This window comes from Mustela erminea, chromosome 3 (genome assembly GCF_009829155.1).
Source record: "Mustela erminea isolate mMusErm1 chromosome 3, mMusErm1.Pri, whole genome shotgun sequence".
Lineage (NCBI taxonomy): Eukaryota > Metazoa > Chordata > Mammalia > Carnivora > Mustelidae > Mustela > Mustela erminea.
In genome coordinates, this window is record NC_045616.1 from 90,670,387 (window position 1) to 90,683,537 (window position 13,151).

Genomic DNA, 13,151 nt, shown 5'->3' on the forward strand with positions numbered 1-13,151 from the left:
CGGGTCGGCTTTAGCTCAAGCGGTTACTTCGCGTGCAGTCTTCAGACTTCCAATCCCTTCACGGGGGTTCGAGACCCGCGGGTGCTTTCTGACCCTTTTCGTCCTGCTCTTAAGAATTTTTAGTTTTGTCCTCTGTCCCTCTCCATTTTTCCACATTATTTATCTGCTGGTAATATATACTGAGGTAGATATTATGAGAATATGAAGAGGGTCACTCATCAGCCCAGAATCAGAGTTAACCCTATATGACAGACCAGCCTCAGCACCTGCAGCTTTGTCCAATACCCCGGGTGAGGAGTGTGAGGGGGAATCCCCCACGAGAGACTCACTGTCCAGGTCACAATCAGAGCCCTATATTACGGATTTCAAGTCCAAGGGAGTCTCCCAAACTTTAATAACAATAGGTGTCATTTATTGTTATTTTACCATTATAGGCTATTTTGTTTGCGTATGTTAAGCTCCTCGAAGACCTGCTGGATCAACCACAGCTAGTGAGACCTCCCCCTCCTTGCTTGCTCCCAGTTTTTTTTTCAAGTCCTAGAACACCCCCAAAGGGCTCCCTCACAGCCTGTGGCTGTGCTATCTTACCACATGGACTTCTACCCAAGCCTCCCTCCCTACCAACAGGCAATCTCAACTTTTATCTTCCCCTCACCCCTTACTGGTTCCCCTCACAGCGCTAGCACAATTCCTAGACATTTTATGGGAGTTTGTTTAATGCGGGGCGCTCTCTGGAATGCAAACCGCACGAGGGCAGGCACTCGGACCCCCGCAGTACCCAGGGCATGTAGCCCTTTCTAGGTTAGATCGAGCGAATGCATACTGGAAGGGCTTTACAGACGTGTCGCCCAAGTTCCGTCGGGAAAGGTCTGTGGGACGAGGGGCTGGCCTTGGTCGTCCCGGGACACAAATCCCTGCGGGCTCGGGGAGGCCAAGGCGGCGAGCGGCGCGGGGACCCTGACGGCGTCTCGGGCTACAGTTCCGAGCCCCGCTCGCAGCCTTGCAGCCCTTCGGGGACTGCCCACCCGCGGCCCTGCTTGCCTCCCATCTCCCGCGGCTGTGACCGCCGCGCGCGCCACAGATCACGCACGCTTCCGAGGCTCCGCGGGGGCGCTGTTCCGCCGCTCCGCGGCACAGGCTCCCAGGCCTCTGCATCCGCCTTCCCTCCGACGCACGGCCCCTTCCGCCTCCGCCCGGCAGGGGACTCGGGACCGGCCAGCGCTCGGCCTCCGACGGCGCTCCCCGCGGACGCGCGCGGGATCCTGAGAGGGAACTGGGTGCGGCGAACAGCCCGTGAGCAGGCACCTCCATCGGCGTGGAACAGCCCCGGCGCAGAAGGAAGAGCAGGGTGGCCCCGGGCCCCAGCCCCTCCCCCGCTGCCCGGTTCCTGCAGTGGGCCTACCTACTGGCCCTACCATGGCCCACCCCCTCCAAAAACAGAAGTAAAATCTACACCAACAAAAAAGATCCCCCCAACCCAGGTCCTCTCCTAACAAGAGTCCGTTTCTTTGTCCCTTCTTGGCAAAGTACCTTTGTCTCCATTTTCTTAGGGCTTTTCTCTCCACCAGTCCCTGGCTTTTATCGAGGTGTCCTCTGGCCAAATTCAACCATCGATTCTCTTTCCCCACCGTCTTCCAGCCCAGCGAATTCACAGACTCCCCCTCCTCCAAGCACCTGACACCAGGCTCCTCTGTGCCCCCTTGTCTCACAGGCCTGTCTTTTCCGATCTCCTTTGCAGGCTCCTGCTCTGTGGACCCCCAAGAGTTAGAGGCCCCATGGCTGTACCATCTTTGCTGCGACTATCCTACCCCTCTCCTCTCCCTGTCACCGGATTCAGTCCCCAGGCATTCAACTGCCAGTCTGTGATGATTTCCCAATGCAGACAGCTCATCAAGCCCAGGTCTTTTTTGACCTTCAAAGTTTAATATCCAGTTGCTTCCCTGAGGTATAGCTGACATTGCCAACTTGATTAACCCAAACTCTGGAGCCCCTCCCCGAAACCCATCCAAACAAGTTCCTTCCTCCTTCCTGTCAGGAAATGGCAGCACTATCCAATTGGTGGCTTCCATCAGAAATTTCAGTGCTATCTTTGACTTTTCCTCATTCCCCCCCAATTCAACCCATTAATAAGTTCTTGCGATTTTACTTCTTAAAGAAATCCTTAATTGTCTCACTTCTCATCATGGCGACTGCCAGAGTCCCTGGTTCCATCACTTTCCACCTCCACTCCTCGACGGCAGAGAGCCAGGCTCCCTGCTTTGTGTTAGCACTCTCTGCTTCATCCTCCACGTGTAAGAGTCCCCCATCAATATATTATGAAAAAAGGGAGGTAGTGCTCTAAGCTGCTGGGGTCCTCGTAGAAGGATACAGAAGTGAGCTGCTCCAGAGGGGCAGAGAGATGTGACATGAGCCCCTTGGGATCCCTAAACCTCTATCTGGGATGATGACTGGAGACTCTCTCCCATCCTTAATGCAGCAGCTGGGGTGGGGTGGGGGGTTACATGGGATGGTGAAAAATCCATGCATTTGGCAGTGGGTCAAGTACAGACAACGTGATCCTGTGCTCTGCCCTCTGTGGCCCTGGGCTCTTGCTGCTCGCTTTGTTTCAGACCTGAAAGAGTATCACAGCCACATGGCTTCTCTTTGTGAAAAGCTCTCATCCCTCAGCTCTCCAGAGACCTGCAGATGGGGCCATGCTCCACTCTCTTGTTTGGCTCATCTTGTTGGTGTCCTGGTTTTTAAAAGCTTCCACGCAGGGTCAGGCAGAATAGGTGGGCTTTGAAGGACTCTGAAGCCTCACGCTTACCAGCTCAGGGAGTAGACAGTTGGAAGCTGAGCTTGTTCTGCTGGACAGAAGGGGCCACTTGGCCCCCAGGGGCCTGACACCCTTGTTCTCTCCTGTTCCTTCTGCCTGGGGCTGTACCTGGGGCCTCCTCTCTTTGGGGCCCAGGGCTCCAGCTCAGAGAGACATACCTATACTAGACCCTCCTTTTAGAAAAGGGGACCAATGAGAATGCCCCCAAAGACCCTGTCTGGAAGCCAGAAGCTCCTGGGATGCATGGCTGCACCCTTGTAATGGTTACCTGGTATCCTGTAGGGAAGGGAATCCCGGCACCTGCCTCTGGGGTAGGCATGGGGCTGGTGGGATGAGGTCTACTCCTCACAGGACGTGGGATTGCCATTTCTCCCCCACTTCCTAGCCAAGTGCTTGGTATCCCATAGGCATTCAATACAAACCGACCAAAGGAGGACTATGTGAATGTTGAGAATGATAGTCCCACCCCCTCCTTTCAGGGCAATGCTAACTTTCCCTGTATCTTCAGGCTAGGGAAATCCCATTGCTTTCCGGGTAAGAGTGATTAGGCTCCAGAAACTGATGCATTGAGAAGAAAACCTAAACAAGGTTTGCATTGCATCCCCCTGGCAGCTGTTCGTGAACTAATAAACATTTGGAGAGAGAGGGGTCTCTCTGAAATCTTCAAAACAATGGCTTTCCTACAAGAATGTATATTGTTGCCTATCTGCATCACAATTACCTACCTGGTACTCCCAGATCTTCAGGAACTAGGGAATTCTTGCTGGGTTCCTAGTCAGGGCTCCTGGGGAAGCAAAGCTTTTGCCTTTGGAGCCCAAGTGGAGATAACTGACAGCCCTTCCTGGCCAGCCCGGAGGTGCTCTCCCAGATGCGGCCAATTTCTCAAACAGGCGTGCTCCAACTCTACCTTGTATCATAATCACCTGGAAGGCTTAATCAAAACCCTGGCTCCAGCTCCATCATTTCTCACCCAGTAAGGTTGAGGTGGGGCTCTCCCACTTTCATTTCTGCTAAGTTCCCACATGATGCTATCGGTCCCCACACTACATTCGGAGAAACACTGGTCTAGGGCAGTTCTTTCAAGTCTGCTGGGACATTTGCCACTTAAAAGGTAGTCCCTGCAACCAGGACCATTCAGGCCAGCTGGAAGCTTGTTTGAAAGGCAGAAACTGAGGTTCCTGCTCAGGTTTATTGAATTAGAATCTTCATTTTACCAGGTTTAAATAGCACGGACCTGGGCTATGCGTTAAATATGCTAATTCCTGCTCTTCACCCTGCCCCAACTGAAACCATGGGAGGCTGTACTCTGGAATCTGCATATATAACAAGGCTGGGGGTGGGGGGGAGTCTTTAGTGTGACAGTGCTGGAGAACCTCTATTCTGCACATTAAAATCCCCAGGAGGGGTTTTGAACTGCCAATTCCCTTAAAACCAATTAATGTCTGAATGGCTGTTGAGGTCCAGGCCTACGGATTTTAGAAAGTTGCTCCAGCTCCTACCTTGCAGCAGGATTAAGAACCACTGCTCCTGGGGTGCCTGGGTGGCTCAGTGGGTTAAGCCTCTGCCTTTGGCTCAGGTCGTGATCCCGGGGTCTTGGGATGGACCCCCGCATCGGGCTCTCTGCTCAGCAGGGAGCCTACTTCCCCCGCCCCCCGCCTGCTTCTCTGCCTACTTGTGATTTCTGTCTGTCAAATAAATAAAATCTTAAAAAAAGAAAAAGAAAAAAAAAGAACCACTGCTCCTGTGGTACCTGGGTGTTTCAGTCTGTTATTGAGGCTCTACTCCTGGTTCCAGCTCAGGGCATGATCACAAAGCCCCGTGTTAGGATCAGCCCGCAGTCTGCTTGAGATTCTCTCCCTGTGACCCCCTCCCCAACACACACTATCTAAATAAATATATAAATAAATCTTAAAACAAACAGCCACTGCTCTGTGGGTTGTTTCTAAGTGCATACGTCCCCCTTGGCTACCCTATAGGTAGTAGCTACCAGAGTCCAGAGTCAGAGTCAGAACACTGACTTCATCTATTTGTTTTCTTAAGATTTTGAGAGAGAGGGAGAGCAAAGAGAGAGAGCAAGAGAACACGCACAAGCAGGGAGAGAAGTAGAGGAAGAGGCAGAAGCAGACTCTCAGTTGAGAAGAGAGCCCAATGCAGGACTCCATCTCATGACCCTGGGATCCTGAACCTAGCAGAAGGAAGAGGCTTAACCAACTGAGCTGAGGCCCCTGCCCCCGACTTAATCATTAACGACACTTCCTTGAGTAAATCATACGACTTGTCTGACCCTCAGTTTCTTCTTCTATAAACTAAGACACTAAGGTAATAAAAGGGAATGTGAGTATAACCTACACAGCATAAGGCTTTGTATAGTAGGCCTTTGGTGAGAGAGGTCTCTGATTATTATGATTGGCGCCAGAGGGTGGGTTGGTGGAATTCCAGGGTCTTGGTGATTCAATTCCTCTTCCACCAGGCAGCCCTATGGCCACCCATAGATGCTATAGGACAGAAATGTGCAGGCTTTTAAGTGTGTGAGAATGCATAGCTGGGCATGTTTCCGGAAGGCCCTGTGAATAATCAGGTGCTCAGTTGATATGCATCCTAATTTGTCAGTGAAATACAGAGGCACTGTGGGTGTGGACGGCCATGGGCTGAGCTGCCACACAGGCACCAGGACTGTGTGCCTGGGAACACCTCCCGCTCAAGGCAGGTGTTTGGTGAGTCTGGGAGAGATTTGAGGGCCGGGAATTCCCCTGCTTCCTGGAGCAGGTGCACAGAGGGGTCTCGAAGCCTGGCCCTGAATCCCCATCCTGGAGACCCCATCTTGACGCAGGCTTTCCTTGAAACCAGGGCAATCGAGAGACCATTGCAGATGCTGAGTGGAAAAAATAGAACTAAATTCATAGGCTCAGTCCCCAAAGGGTTCTGGTAATATTGAAAATAGAGTCAGAAAGATGATAAATGTGTTTTTCTTTTTAGTCGTTTGTTAGTTTAAAGGCTTATATTAATGTCTAGGGCCAAGTAAGAAGTTACCACAAACCTACTGGCTTAAAACAACACCAATTGCTTCCCAGTTTCATGAATATTCTGGGTGGGCTTGACTGCATTCCCTGCTCAGGCTCTCCTAGGCTGACATGCTGTCAGTGGGCTCTTGCCTGGAGTCTCTGGGAAGAATCCATTTCCAAGCTTTTAGGTGGGTGGTAGAGCCTAGCTTTTGGGGGTTGTAGGTTCAAGGCCCCCATTTCCTTGCTGGCTCTCAGCCGGGGATGGGTTCGCTCCTAAATATTACCTGCTTTGCTTCCCACTTGACTGGCTAGAACTTCAAAGAACAACCCTGTGTCCAGCCCCTCTCAAACACCAACTGTCTGCCTGACTTCCGCTTCCGCCACCAGCTGGAGAAAATTCTGCTTTTAAAAAGCTGTGTGATTAGATTGGATCCACCTGGATCATCTTTTGCCAAAGAGGGAGTAACACTAGAGAGCCAAGGTCACAGAAGCCCCCCTCCAAAATTCCGTCTACCACAGCACCTGTTCTGCTTTTGTTTTGAAGCTTATTAATAATTTATGTTAGCAGAATAAAGGGAAGTTATGATACATCACGTATGCTCACATTTACCTCAAAAACCAAATCTGAAAGAATGTGCTCTGATCATTTGACAAAGGTTGTCCCTGGTTGGTAGAGTTATAGGCGATCTTTACTTTTTCTTTCTGCTTCTATTTTCTAAAACATTTACAAGGAGAAAGTGTTAATTTTGCAAAAAGAAAAAGTTATCTTCAAAAGCAAAGAAATCGGAGACATTAAAAGACATTAAATTAACACCAATTTAAGGGGTGTGGTATGGGTGTGAGCACAGATATGCAAATCAAAGGAACAGAAAATGAGAAAATATGGCCCTGAGACACAAGTTGATATGAATAAAAATCAAATGTATCTCCGAGAAGGCAAACCAATATAACAGGAGAGGAAGTAACTGTTGAATCCCTGGTGCTGGGATAAAAATTGGGAGGTGACATTATTCACAAAGACCCTGAATTCTCGCCTTAGAGTAACTCAAAGCCAAATCGAATTTAAACATTAACAAGAAAATGATGGGTGCATTAGGAAATAAAGATTCACAAATAAGAGTTTCCTAAAGCTAAAAATGGAGTTAGAAAGATAGCCAAAGGGCTTTTATTTTTCATGATTTACTGGTGTAAATTCCGTGATTTCCAAAAAGACATAGGCTATTGAGAATTACCTTCAAAGACTTACTTTCCATGGGGGTTATTCCTCCTGGTGGAACTGTCACAACTGACCAGAGATAAAGGTGTTTCCATGTCACTCAGGGGCTGAAGGGCTCACATCAGTGTGGATTCTGTCATGTTGAAAAGGTTTTGAGTTCGGGGTGAAGATCTCCCCACCCTCCTGAAGTTTGCAGAGCTTCTCACACGTGAGCCCATCAGAGGGCCTCTCGACCCGGTGGCAGCATGCTCTCTCCCCTCTCTTGGTGTCACTGTGCCGTGAGCGGCTGCCTCTGTGCACAGTTAGAGGCTCAGAAACCGGGGGGCTGTGAACTGCCCACTCATTTTATGTTTATGAACGTGTATTTATTGACAGTGTCTCCAAGTGGGATGTTTAAAAGGCAGAGATCTTACTGTGCCCCAGAAACTTGTTGTGTTAGGGAATTCGGGTCTGTATGAAAGGTACATAGAGTGGGGCTCCAGAGGGAGTGGTCCTCAAAACCCTGTACTGTAGGGACTTGGTCCCAAGGACAGGGTCCCAGCTTTTCTGGGAGCTCCTGGCTCAAGGAACATCAGGAACCCCTGCTCTAGGCAGGAAGTTAATAGGACCTGAATGGTGGTGTTTCCTGTGGGAGGAGGGCTGGGATTTGAGGCTGCATCTTGGCAGCTCAGAGACTGTTGTTGCTTTGCTCTCTGGCATGTTCTGAGGAACTGTGCTTGTATGTTGGAAGAACTGAGGATACAGGTATGTGTGTGTCTGCACGCGTGTGTGAGTTTACACCCTAGCCCCCTGTTGTTCCCCTCCCCAACCATGGTGTGACCAGCCACCACCGGGGCTGTCTCCCTCACCCTCCACTTCTTGAAGCCAGACTGAAAGCTGTCACCGGGGAAAGGTCCCTGTGTGCAGATGGCTTCCTTGAGCTCGAATTACTTATGGGCTGTTGCCAGGAAGCCATAGGGACTTAGAGGCCCTACTGACAGGGGAGAGAGTGGTTTTTCCATCTGTTCACTCAAAAACTCATTTCCGCCCAAATGAGGATATTTAATCAAAAGTCTTTCCCCTCTGTCTCTGCTACTCCCAAACCTCAGACCTTCTTCCTTCAATACAACTAGAGGAGGAGGAGCCTAGAAATGGGGGAAACTACCTAAGTGTGATATTTCCTCCCCAGGGGAGTTAGAGAGCCAGGTCACCTGCTCAGGATAAGTCACTTGCTCTGTGGTGTGATTAACCAGCCATTTGTCTGTTCTCTGAAGCAGATGTTTTCCTTCTCCTGGGGCCTGCTGGCCCACAGGTGCCCCCTCTCCAATAAGGGCAGGGGAGGGGGCGAAGGATCTTAGCCAGCGTGGACTGAAGCAGACCAGAGCAGGCCACCCTCTGCTTTGCTGGGAGAGCTCTGAGGAGAGCGCTGGAGCCGGGCTTCCTCCAATCCACATGCCTAACAGCCTTCTGGAAAGATGCTCCAAGTGTCTGGAAAGTTCCCTTTTCCTTTTCAGTGGGCAACAGGGACCCAAGGCCACCTTGTTCAATCAAGGGGTTATTGCCAGTCTGGAAACCAGGCTCTGGGGTAACTTACTGCGGGCCAGACCCTGTGCTCGATGCTGGGACACAGTGGTGCGACAGAGAACAGCTCACACCTTCACAGGGGAAGCCAAAAAGGAAGTAGAGAATGACTCCGAATAAGTTATTAAGACTATGATAATGGGTGCACAAGGGATGGTGGAAGGGCCTTCTGAACCAGGCGTGAAGGATGAAACTAAAAGGGTAAACGATTTTTAGATTTTCTTTCACCTACAGGGTTCTCATTCCCTGAAAATTGTCTCTATTCACACTCAAACCACAAAATGTATCCATTTTGTCTTTGTTCCCTCTCACTCCAGATGCAGTCCTCTTGTCTGCACTGACCATGAGCTTGCTGAGACCACTGATGACATGCACGTGGCCCAATCCAGTGGGCACACCAGTAACTTAACACGGCTGACATGCCATGCCTCTTGGAAGTCTCTCCTCCCTTGGCATCCACAGCTCCACACACAAGTTCTTCAGTCTTTTGCAGCTTTCTCTTCTTCTGCCAGGCCTCCGGGTGCCAGAGAATCCCAAGGCTGTCTTCTTTATCTGTGCACTCTTGCTAGGTGATCTCACCTAGGCACTGTGTGTGAATAATTCTTATATGCAATGACTCCAAACGCCTCAACTCAGTCCTGACCTCTTCCCTGAGCTCCAGGCTTGGATATCGAGGAGCCTCTTTGACATCCCACTCCGATGTTTAAAAGGCTTCCCCAACTCCAAATATCCAAAGTAGAGTCATTAGTTTTCTCCTTCTGATAGCCTCTCCTTCACTCTTCTGCATTTTAGAAAAATGGACACCAGCTTTTAGCCAGCTGTTTGAGATAGAAACATCAGCATCTTTGAATTCTCCTTTTCTTCCACACCAGTCCTCCAACCTAATCCCAAATCCTATCTGTCCTACCTCCGGGATAGACCTTATCCCTCCATGTCCTTCCGTCTCTAGTGAGACCACCCTGGTCCTCCGCCATCTCTTGCCTGCATAGCTCTGACGGCCTCCTGCCTGGTTTCCCAGCTTCCACTCCTTCCTCCACCCTGAAGCCAAAGCAATCTTCTAAACACAAACTGGGAAATCAAGAAAACAATGTCGTTTACAGTATCATCAACAAATTAAACACTCAGGAATTAATTTAACCAAGGTTCTACGAAGGATTTATATGTAGAAAAGAGTAAAACACTGTTGAAAGAAATTAAAGAGGATAAAAATAAACCAAAGACATCCTGTGTTCATGGGTTCAAAGTCTTAATATTGCAAAGATGTCTATACTGTACCACAAAGTGATCTACAGTTTCAGTGATATCCCAATGAGGTCTTTTTGCAGAAATATAAAAATCCATCCTGAAACTCATATGAAATCTCAAGGGACTCTGCATATCAAAAAAAAAAAAAAAAAACCCTGAAAAAAACCAGACAACTCACATTCTTGATTTCAAAACTCACGACAAAGCTACAACAATCAAGACGGTGTGGCTTGACTCATTGAAAAGAGACCTATAGACCAATGAAACAGAGCACAGGCATAAAACCTTGCATATGTGGCCAAATGATTTGCAATAATAGTGGCAAGACCATTCAACAGGAAGGCGACAGTCTTTCCAACAAATGTGACTGTGAAAACTGGATGTTTGCATGAAATGAACACAGACCCTTATACCATACACAGAAACTAACTCAAAATGGGTGAAGGATCTAAACGTAAACACTTCTGGGAGAAAACATAGGGGAAAAGCTTTACGACAATGGATTCAACAATAATCTCTAGCATATGGCACCAAAAGTATAGGGAACAAAAGAAAGACAGACAAATTGGACTTAATAAAAATTAAACATTTTTTCTCATCGATGGGCACTATCAACAAAGTTAAAAGGCAACCCACAGAAAGGGAGAAAATATTTGCAAATCATATATTTCATCAAAGATTAATATCCAGAATATATAAAGAATTTCAGTAACATTCAAGAAGCCAATAACCTAATTCAAAATTGGGCAAAGACTTGAATAAATATTTCTCCAAAGAAATACAAAGGGCTGATAACCACATGAAAAGATGCTCAAAGTTGCTCATAATTAGGGAATGAAATGAAATCAAAACCACATCCATTAGAATGGGTTTTATAAAAACAGAAAACAGCAAGGCAAGAATGACATGGAGAAACTGAACCCCTGTGCACTGTTTGTGGGAAGTAAAATAGCACAACCACTGTGGAAGCGGTATAGCAATTGCTCAAAACTTTAAAGATTTTATTTATTTGAGAAAGAAAGAGAGAGCACGTGCATGCATGTGCCCGGGAGTGGGAGGAGGGGCAGGAGGAGAGGGACAAGGAGGCTTCTCCCTGCTGAGCACAGACACCAACACTGGGGCTCCGTCCCAGGACCCTGAGATCACGACCTGAACCCAAATCCAGAGTCAGGTGCTCAACTGACCGAGACACCCAGGAGCCCCATTTCCTCAAAAAATTAAAGATGGGATTACGATACGATCCAGCAATTCTTTTTTTGGGTATATACCCCAAATAATTGAAAATGGACTCAAATATTTGTACACCCATGTTCATAGTGGTGTTATCCACAATAGCCTGCGGGTGGGAGTAACCCATCCTCCATCAATGGATGAATGTGGCGTATGAGCAATGGAAGATTCCTCAGCCTTGAAAAAGAAGGACATTCGCACACATGCCATCACGTGGACGAACCCAGAAAGTGTCCTAAGGCAAAAAAACCAGTCACCCAAGAACAAGTACTGTACGATTCCATTTAAATGAGGTACCTAGAGTGGTCAAATTCATAGGGACAGAAGGTCAAACAGAGATGACCAAGGCCCGGGGGAGGGGGTGAGCAGGGGGAAGGAGAATGCAGAGCTCGTGTTTAGTGGGTTTCAGTTTCACCCAATGAGATGAAAAGAATCCTGGAGATGATCGCACTACAATGGGAATGTACTTGATGCCACAGAACTACACATTTTTATTAAAATGGTTGGAAAGAAGAACCTGCGTGGCTCAGTCAGTTGTGTGTCTGGCTCTTGGTTTCCGCTCAGGTTGTGATCTTGTGGGTCATGGGATCCAGCCCTCCATCGGGCTCCCCACTCAGCGCAGAGTCTGCTTGAGAGTCTCCCCTCTGCCCCTCCCCCCACTCATGTGTGCTTGCTCTCTTTCTCTCTCTCTCTCAAATAAATGAACAATCTTTTTAAAAAATGATTAAAAAGGTAAATTCCCTGCTGTGTATATTTTACCACAATGAAAATGTGATCAGGACATACTGTTCTTTCCACCCAGAGCCCTCTCCCTGGCCCCCCGCGTTCTTCAGGGTGCTCACTCCATTGTCTCTCTCATCGATAAGAGCTTCCGGATGGGACAGCCTCCTGCTCTGGATGGTCTGTGTGGCCATCTCCCATAGGCCTGAGACCACAGCCTGAAGGTTCCTGGGGAGCAACAAGGACCCCTTCCCCAGGTCCCAGAGTCCTCTCCCCACCAAGAGGTTAGTTGTGCCTGAGGCTCTGTCTGGGGTCCTTTAGTCCCTTCAGGCCTGCAGATGGGTGTGTGTAGGGGGGAGGGGTGTGAGTGTAAATGTGTGACGGTGTGAGAGTGTGTACATGTGAGTGTGTAAGCACTTGGGAGTGTGTGCACTTCCCTGAACCACCTTGGTTCCAGGTTTGGTCACAGGATCCCACAGAGAAGATGTTTCTTTCTTTGCCAGGCAGGCATGGCCAGAAGTGGCCTCATTTGACTTCTCGGGAGAGGGCGCTGGGCCCATCCCTCATTCCATGGCCTTCTCTCCTGGCTTTGGAAAGTTTTCTGAGCACAGTATTCCGGGCAGCTCTTCTCAGACCATGACACTGAATTATGGCTTCAAGCAGAGAGGGAAATTTCCCCTGCCAGGGCCCCTGTGCTCAGGGTCTTTCCAGTGCTCTCTACCCCGAAGGCCTGCCAGCTGCCTAGTGACAGCAGAGAGAGAAGGGAACTAGCAAAATGCTTGGCCTTCCTCCCACTCTTTCCTTTTCCTCACTGGGGCCCAAGGGGCAGGGGTCAGCCCAGCACTAAGCAACCTCCTGGTTGGGCTGCCCTCTGGCCTTCTGTCGGAGGGGAACACAGGGCAGGTGCACACCTCCCTCCAGCAGTCCCCCCAAACATCCAGCCCTGGGCATCCGTTCCCAGATAGGAGCCCCCAATCCTTAGCCTGGGGTCTCCAAGAACAACATAGGTGGGGGTGAGGGGTATCAGGACCCAAAAAAGAGAGCTTTATCTTTTTTGGCTGGGAAGGGAAGGCAGGACCAGGCTGTGTGTGGTGCTCAGTATGTAGGAAGGACACTCCACTTTTTCAGCAAGGAAACCTTCCTTGCCAGGGAGGCTGGGATGGAGGCCGGGCAGCGATCACAGGCACAGAGGGAGGGGCCTGGGCATTTTTAAGGAACTTGTGTTGGTTTTTATTTTAAATGAAGGGATCTTTAAAAGTGATCCTAACCGCTTCTTAGGATTCTGGTGTTTTCTTGGTCAGTCCGGGCTGTGCATTTCGGGTGCTTAAATCAAGTATGGAGGCAGCATATCCAGTAAGAACTA